Raw genomic sequence first — 6389 nt, forward strand, 5'->3', positions numbered from 1 at the left:
AATAAGCAGAATTAACCTTTATAAAAATTTAAACAAATTATCAGATCAATTTAGTTCATAGTTATTTTATTTTTTAAAATAAATTTATTTTTTAAAATAAATCTCCATGTTCTAATAATTCACTACAAGCAAAATAAATATTCTGCAAAAGAAGTTAGCATCAACAAAAATTTCAAGTCATCTTTCAATATTCCAACATATTAATATTTAACATCTAATAAAATATTGTCAGGCATTCCAGGAAAAACTGACTTAGAGAAGAGAGAGAACACCCCAAGGGGGCAGATGCATGAAAGCCACATTACATAGGATTATTAGACACGGATTGATGAATTTGGTATAATTTATGTTATAAAGAAAATGTAGATTAAGGTCAAGAATTTGTAGTGAGAAATAGAATTTAAAACTGAGTATAATTATGAAACTACACTTTAATAACTGAATTTTAAGAATTAGATGTAGTTTAACAGCCAATTAGACATAACTGAAAATAGAATTGGCGAATTGGAATGTAAATCACTAAGAGTAACTCAAGAGCAAAAGTAGGGAGGAAAAGAAACCAACAGGAAGACTAACAAGCAAGCAGGACAATAATTAAACATAAATTGAAATATATCAATAACTACATTAAATAAAACAGACTATGCTCTCTAAAATGATCGGAGTTGTATTAAGAATACACGTCCAGGGACAAAGACCGTAAATAAAATGGGTGTGGAATGTGGAAAATACTGAAGGTGAAAAAGTTCAAACTGAGGGTGCAGGAATGGGGTGATAGGGGACAGAAGTGAGGAGATTTTGTTAGGACAACAGGGTTATAAAAAAACCTACACAGAAAGCTATTTGGTCTCCCAACTCAAGAACATAAAAGAGAATGCAAAGGAAGATATACCATAAGGCTAGAAAATGTGTGTCTTAGAGGTGATGGGTAACTAAATAGAATCCCCCAGTAGCAGCTGTATGATACCTCCATAGGAGATTCGGGTTAGTGAGGCCCCAGAGGACCCCCCCCCCCCCAGTACATTGCGTCTTGCCATTCCTCTTGGTTGTTCACAGAGGTAGTTAATGAGACTCTATTGCCAAAGACATCACACAACTAGGATGCAATATACAGAGAACCAAACTGGAACAGAGTCCGAAGCTTCCCCTTGATGGCTTGCTTTCACAATGCTAGAAAGCTACTGTGGGCGTATAGGCAGCAAAGGTCTTGCCCAGTTGTGTTCTATGACTGAAAACACCAACCTTCCAGGCATGATAATATTGGAACAATAGCGCCAAGACCATTATGAGGGTAACCAGCCACTCCTGTTTCACAAGAGGAAATACAAATCTAGCATTGTAAACCCAATTAAGAGCCCATGGCTGAGGAAGTCTTAAGCCCCTGGGGAAGTGCAGAACTCTTACTGCCTAGCCGAATTGACATCATCAAACTGTCTTCTAAATATCCATACTCACACTACAAAGACTGCTCTCAGACTCTATCAAATATGCCACAGTTTGCAATGAAGAGGGGTGAATTTCAGAGATCCATGGCTATAGAAGATTCTGAAAGTGAAGGATGGTTGACTTCTAATTCCAAAACATGACGTCGACACCACCTCCTAAAAACTAAAGGAATTTTGCAGAAGATGGGGCTAAATTAATACAATGGCTGGAAAACTGGGAAGGTCTGAGAAACTCAATCTTTTAAGTATGACAAAGCCATGCCAATCATATGCTCACAGCAGCCTCACCTAGTGGTACTGAGCTTGTGCAAATTGGGCCCACCCAATGGTCAGCTATGGATGGGGAGGGGGCGTCATGGGGCCCTAACACTTACCACTGAACTATTGGCAACTCACAGATTCTAAGGGTGGATACATAGTATCCAGTTGTGTAGCAACAAATAAAGCCCGCCAGGTTTTAAAGCATAGTTAGTTCCAAACCTATGCTCACACAGGTGGTCCTAGCTAAACCCTGTGCGACACAAAACCAAACACAAAGTCAACAATATGGGAAAGAGCTTAGAAAGAAAGCAGACGGGAGAGGTGGGATGGAGAAAATTATTTGGGGAGAGAGTAACCAGAATAAATCGTTTATATGCATTTAAGAAATTGTCCAAAAAACCCAGATTTATTAACAATAATGAGTAAATGAATGAATGTAAAATACACAACTATATTGTCATTTATGAAACTGCGTTATTTATGGAACATACTTTAAGGATATTGATAATAAATAAATAATAGTCATAATAGTAATGCCTGGTATTTGGCAACTAAGTAAAGCTGGATTATGCTAATACCACACAAAAGATAGTTTAAGGAAAGAATTACAGTAGTTTCGGAGAGATGTACCATATGTCATAATCACATATTCATTTTCGGTGAGTTTAGGCAATGTTGTCTGAGTGTTGAATATAGAACATTTGTGAGCATTTTTTCCTTAAATAAAATTTCTCTTGAAAAAATGTCATGCTATTGCTTCCTTTTTTCCCCATCTTTATTAAATTGGGTATTTCTTATTTACATTTCAAATGTTATTCCCTTTCCCCATTTCCAAGCCAACATCCCCCAACCCTTCCCATCCCCTCCTCATGCTATTGCTTCTAAATACAGAACAAACACCTTTAAACGACACCAACAAATTCTCCAAGTTTTCTGCCAACTCCACTGGTACCCAACACCTTACCAAAGCCAACAGTTAACAAGGCGGTGTCCAGTGTGCCTGCATACCTTGTATCTCACAGACTGAATTGCACTTTTAACAAGTGTTTTTGCTCCTTAAACACTTGCTTATAGTCATTAAATATCTGTTTCTTTACACGATTCAGGTAAATAATATGTGTTAACAGTCTGTCATTAAAACAAACACTGGAGATAATCAACTGTGGGAATTTCATGTAGGTTGGAGACATGATTGTTTGGGCCTGCAGTCACATAGCAGCACAGGATCACATGCTGAAGCAAAATCTCCCACCTAAGGCCTGAGAGTGAAAAATACAAAAAAAAAACAAAACAACCTCCTTCCAAGTCACACCTCAGTCATTTAAAAGACTTCCCAACAGCCTTCATCTGGTGTAGATTCCATAGCCTCCATGACTACTCAGGGACCGAGACTTCAAGAGTGCTGGAGGTCCAAATTGAAACCTACCATCCTGTGAAGTGGGTTAAAGATCTACAGAAACCACCACTTTCTCTACGACTTTGCATATCCTTGACAATTATGACTGGCTAAAATATTGTTATTAAATTCACAAAGTGTTATAACAAAAAAAATAGAACTGAAACACCAGTCACATAACTGTAAAATTCTACATGTGAGTTGAGTCACCATATACTTATATTCTTTCTCCATCTGAAAGAAATCAGAAGTGAAAATAATAGATAACTGTCCATGTGGTCTGCGGGTGTGGGAAATAGGAGAGGAAAAGTGATATTTTATCAGTGGCTCTGAGTCAAATTCAAAAGCGAGACCATGTTTTCCATAAAGAGACTGGCCAATGAGGAAAGCAGAAATTGCCTCTGGCCATAAGCACTGCTCCAGTGGAGCTTAGCAACAGAACCCAACTTAGGATAAGAAAGAACTTTCTGTCCTTGATCGGGTATTCTAGATTTCATGCTCCAAGGCTGGACACTTTCAGGGACATTTTTGCCCATAGAACTCAACACTTGCAGCCAAGACAACTGCAGACTGCCTTGGAAGGACGCTGCCAGGACCCTACTCACTACCCTACTGTGTATGCCTATCTGGAGCTCTTATAAGAGAACCTTAGGAAAATCGTGAGGTTTAAGGAGCTGTGTCCTTACAGAACAAACACCTTTAAACGACACTAACAAATTCTCCAAGGTTGAGTTCTTGAGATTCTGAATGCTGGTCACCTTATTTATACTTATTGTCATCTGGGTTATAGTAAGAACCTTGGTTCTGGGTTGGGTATGGTGTCACAGACTTATGCAATCCCAGCTTTGGGAGCTGAGGGATAGAAAGTTCTGGGGTACATAGCAGGGGAAGGGAGCTCTTCCATGTAAGAACAACTGAAATAACCCTAGATGCTTCTTCAAGGGAGAACTGTAACAGATGAGACTCTTCTTTAAGATACAGTTTTGATAATGATCAAAGAGTTAGACCAAGAACTATACATTCCTGACTGTCCTGTCAATTCCTGTAGCTGACAATCTCATAGGAGAGCTTAGCTCATTCACAGTCTGAAATTAATCCAAGCATTTGCAACTAGGTAGCAGCTGAGGTGACTGCTTCCCCTCTTTATTTTCTTCAACTAATTACACCACTGTAGCGGTAGTTAACCCGCTCTATCCTTAGGGGTTGCATGCGCACATCCACCCAAGAGTTATCTGGTCTAGCGAATGAAAGACACATGCACGCACGCCAATTAATATGCCGTGTCTAGCTTAATGGCTGGGCATTTCTAATAATCCTTCCGGCTGCTAGCAACACTTTCCTCTGGTACTCCTGAGTTAACATCTTTTAAATCTATATTTCATCTCTACTTACCCAAACACAATTGGAGAAGTGACCTGTGTGGCTACCTTCCCTGATTCTCACATGTCGGAAGGTCTTTAGGTGATCTCTGCGCTTTCCCCTCCCCAACCCTCCCCTCCCCTCCCCTCCGCTCTCCCTCTCCTCTCCCTCTCCTCTCTCTTCTTCTCCTTCCCCTCTCCCTCTCCTCTCTCTCTCCTTCTCCTTCCCCTCTCCCCACCCCCACTCTGTTCCTAGCCTTTGCAAATCTAAAGACCCTGCTTCTGCCCTGTCATAGGCTGTTTTTGACTCTTTATTGATCGATCAAAAAAACAAGGACCTTCAGCCTTTGGACATGCAGACTCCTGATTGTGGGAGCCGGATTCATTCAAAACATTAGAACCAAACCCCAACACACTGCAGATAAACTTCCCATATTAATACGGATAAAAGTCTCCTGGGTTGTGGATGCGGCTTAGTGGTAGACTGAATGCTTATAAATACAAGATTGTGGGTTCCATCCTCAGCACACAGAAGAAATTGCAGAGGTATCCAGAACTAGAGCGCTCATGCATGGTTGGTAGAAAATTAGGAGAATGGAGACTAATTTGGTCACCAACATTAAATTTTTAGAAATTTAGAGTAAGACACTACTCAGCTGGAGAAAAAAACGTATGCCTCATAGTTATTGTATTTTTACATAATGTATTTTTTATATAATTGTAAATCATAATGGCGTTTCTTTTAGTGAGTATTACGTTATTGAAATGAATGTCACCAGCACTATGACAGATGGTGGAAATATTTATGATGTAATGGATTATGAACACATTTTATCATAATTTTATTTATTTATATTTTAATCTTTGTGTGTATGATGAGTATGTGTGCTAGAGCGCACAATGGAAGTCAGAGAACATCTGCAGGTCCTGGCCCTTGCCTTCCACCTTGTTTGAGATGGGATCTCTTCGATGCTTAAACGCAGCAACCACTTTGCTCCTCCGTCCATCTCTCCAGAGCTGCTCTTTTTTAAAAGTCATCACACATAATAGTAACTATGGAAAAATGAAAGGAGAAATGACAACTGTATTGGTGTGGGCTTTGCTTTCATTTAAATTAAATTTATTTTCAATCTCTCTCTCTCTCTCTCTCTCTCTCTCACACACACACACACACACACACACACACACACACACACATCTTCATGACAAAAAGGCCTATAAAGAATAGACATGTCTATAAAGAATAGACATCACACACAGTTCAACACAATAAAAGCAATATACGACAAACCTCCTCTGTCCTCTGTGGGCAGCAACACTCAGTGAGAACAACTTAGAGGCTTTCTCTCTAAAATCCAGAAGGAGAAAATGTGCCCACTCTTATTCAACACAGTAGTTAAAGTCTTAAGTAGTACAACAAGACAAGAGAATGATATAAAGAGGATAAAATTGGAGAAAGAAAACATTACAGTGTTCCTATTTACAGATTACAGCATGGTTTTATGTTTTAAAAGTCCCAAAGGATACCAACAGAAAACCCTGAGATTGGTTAAAACATCTTCAGGTGTTGTAGGCTATAACATCAACATACAAAAATTAGTACCTTTTACATAAAACAGTACTGAACTTGCTGGGAAAATTATTAGGAAAAATAGCCTATTCAGGATAAATTTTAAATGTCTGGTAAAGGAGGATGGAAAACTTCTACTAGGAAAACTTTAAGTTATCAAAAACGAAATTGAAGGAGGCATTAGAATATGGAAATGTTTTCCATGTTCATGGTCTAGGCAGAGTCAATATTGTGAGAATGACCATACTACCCAAAGTAATCTATATATTCAAGTAATCTACATATTCAAAGTAAGCTACATATTCAATGGACTCTCCATCAAATACCAATGACATTCTCACAGAAGTAGAGAAAGTAAT

This window comes from Rattus norvegicus, chromosome 13 (assembly GCF_036323735.1).
Source record: "Rattus norvegicus strain BN/NHsdMcwi chromosome 13, GRCr8, whole genome shotgun sequence".
Classification (NCBI taxonomy): Eukaryota; Metazoa; Chordata; class Mammalia; order Rodentia; family Muridae; genus Rattus; species Rattus norvegicus.